At 48.2% G+C, this 2,801-nt stretch overlaps 1 long non-coding RNA gene across 1 annotated transcript; it reads right to left on the reverse strand.

The window, feature by feature from the left end:
• Positions 1-312: 312 nt before the first annotated feature.
• On the reverse strand, positions 313-2,169 carry LOC141080871 (uncharacterized). Its single transcript, XR_012229178.1, has 3 exons — positions 2,074-2,169; positions 1,768-1,978; positions 313-1,578 (listed from the first exon to the last, which is right to left on the reverse strand). It is a non-coding gene; the product is annotated as an uncharacterized lncRNA (long non-coding RNA).
• Positions 2,170-2,801: the final 632 nt, after the last annotated feature.

Raw genomic sequence — 2,801 nt, forward strand, 5'->3', positions numbered from 1 at the left:
TGGCAAAAAGCTAAAATTTACCCACAGTTATACCTGGTTTTGAATACCTTTTTACCTTTGAAATACCCTGTATTTAACCTTTTTTTAAAACATAGTTCGCCGCAGAAAGAAATGACAGACAACCATTGTGAAACGATAATTTAACTTTTATTTAAATTTTTTTTTTTTTTTGTAAAATGTTTTTAAAGTGCAAAAAACTTTTTTAATAAAGGTTCTAAACCCAATGGGCATTTTTATTACAAAAAACACACATTTACAATTCTGTGTACTGTGGGGTGGAAATATTGCTGGAGGGGCTGCGGGACACTTCAACACTGGGTGTGTGGAGAGAGGACTGGGATCGTGGTGGGGAAGGAACAGTTAGAGGTGAAGGTGTGGAAAAAACTACAGAATGGGTGGACATGTGGGAAGCAGAAGAGGTGGTGGGTGGTGGAGTGGAGGGTTGGTCAGGGACTGTAGGAGCAGATGATGTTGATGGAAAGTTGTATGGGGAAGGAGTTTGGTACGGGGAAGGAGTTTGGTACGGGGAAGGAGTTTGGTACGGGGCAGGTTGCTGGAAGTGGGGAGATGACTGGTACTGGGGAGGTTGCTGGTACTGGGGAGGTTGCTGGTACTGGGCAGGTTGCTGGTATGTAGTAGGAGGGGGAGGATGAAAAGTGGCTGGAGGGGGTGCAGATGTAATAGGAGGGGGAGGATGGAAAGTGGCTGGAGGGGGTGCAGGTGGAGGAACTACAGTGGTGGGAGGTGGAGGTTGGGAGGTAACCTGCTGTAGAGCACCGTGGCATGAATGCATTACATGCATCTGCTGGGTAGGAGATAGTGTTTCCATGCGCTCCACAACAGACCTGAAAAAGGTGTGGTTTGGCGAAGATCTTGCTTCTGAATGCATGGTTTGCAGAAGTGTCTTCACCTCCAGAATGCTGGAGTTGATCTGCTGAAAGCCTGCGGAGATTTGCTCTGACAAGACTTTGAGACAGTTCTGGAAAGATGCATTCAGATGCAATAACTCTTGTGCATAACTCTTTTCCTGACCCCTCTGCCGCTGGCGCCCAGTACCCGCAGGTGTACTAGAGGCAGCAGGGGCAGAAGGGTGGGGTAAAGGGAAAGCGATCTCCTCACCAGCAGCTTCATGTAATGTAGGCGGCCACGATGCTCCTGTGCTGGTGGATGGGACAGATGGGTCGAATGTGTGGGAAGGCTGGGAAGGTGCAGATGTACCGGGGCGGTCGAAGTGTCCCTCGGTGCCGGTCTCCTCAGGGATCGCCTCAGAAGGGTCCAATCGTGCAGGCTCCCGAGTGCTGCTCACCGTGCTGTGGAATAAAGAGAAAAAAAAACAATTAAAATACTGACATGGTATGGCCCTGGCTGAAAAAAAAAAGTTACATCTAACATTTTTTTCACATGTGGTGTGTAATATTTACCTTCTGGTGAGCATTGTTTCCCGGAGGAACGACAGGGCTTGTGCGTACTTGTACTTGCTCCTGCGTCCTCCAGATCCACTCGGGGCCCGCATCTCTTTATTGAACTCCTTCTTGAAACGATCCCTCACAGACCGCCACCGATTCACAATTCTGTTCCCTGAAACGAGAAAGGAGTGGTTAGTATACAACATCAGTGTTTCACAAACTCCAGTCCTCATGGTCCCCAGGGGTCATGTTTTCAGGATTTCAATAGTAAATAGAAATCCTGAACACATGATCCGTGGGGACCACGAGGACTGGAGTTCGGGAAACACTGGTTTACATCAAGCAACCTGTATATACTTACGCTCTTTAATCTGGGCCCGAGCTTCGAGGTCCTCCCAGCGGCCCACAAGGAGAGAACAGATTTCCTCCCAGAGTCGTCGGGTAATGATCAGGTCAGCGTGGCGGCGGTCAGCCATATTCCAGAGCGGCTCCCTTTCTCTGACGAGATCGATGAGGCGGTCCACATCAATCCCTCCATCCTCACCGTCAGAGTCGGGAGCACGCTGTGAAGGCTGTTAAAGAAAAAGACAAAAATAACATAATTAGCCTCCACAAAAGAAATGAAATAAAAAGTGCAAAAAAACAAAGCAAAAATATTTATACTTACACGCTGGTGACCGCCGCGTTGCTGTCGCCGACGACCCTGGGAGGCACTGCGAGGACCTCTTGGCCGAGCACCAGATTGGGAAGACTAGAGAAGAAAACAAAAAATGTTATGTGTTTGGATGTAGGCATTTGTTTGCTGTGTGTGGTCTGCAGAACATTGTTTTCTATGTGTTGTGTGTAGTGTGATGTTGTGTTTCTGCGTTTGATGCAAAAAACTTACGAATTGTGAGCCCACTCCAAGCGTCTGTCCACCCCTTCCTTCTTCTTCTGGGAGCTCCTCTTCATCTTGTGATTCCTGTTTTGAAATAAAAGGCAATGAATAGACATATATTACAGAGATGATGGATTTTGGAAATAAAAACTTACCGTCAAACGCTGACGATGCGAGGGAGGGCTCCCAGAAGAAGATGTGCTGTCCTGTTGATGGCCAGACTCCATGGCTGTGGGTATTGCTGCTGCCAGTGATGCCATTTCTGCTGCTGCTGCTGCATCTCTTTGGCGGCTGTTGAATAAAGAGAAACAAAGGGCCAATGAATATCTTGATATTCCATGGCCCTAGTTTGGACGAATTGGGGATTTGATAATTACCGTCTCTCATCTGCTTCTGGACTCCCCTCCCGTTCAGCATGCTGCTCCATTTGGGGTGGTGCTGATGGTGCTGCTGCTGCAGATGTCTGCTGCCTTCTCCTGCTCCTGGTTCTTGGCTTGGGTGGCATGTTGGGTGTGGCT

This window comes from Dendrobates tinctorius, unplaced genomic scaffold, assembly GCF_039654945.1.
Source record: "Dendrobates tinctorius isolate UK_male_01 unplaced genomic scaffold, ASM3965494v1 ptg000004l, whole genome shotgun sequence".
NCBI lineage: Eukaryota > Metazoa > Chordata > Amphibia > Anura > Dendrobatidae > Dendrobates > Dendrobates tinctorius.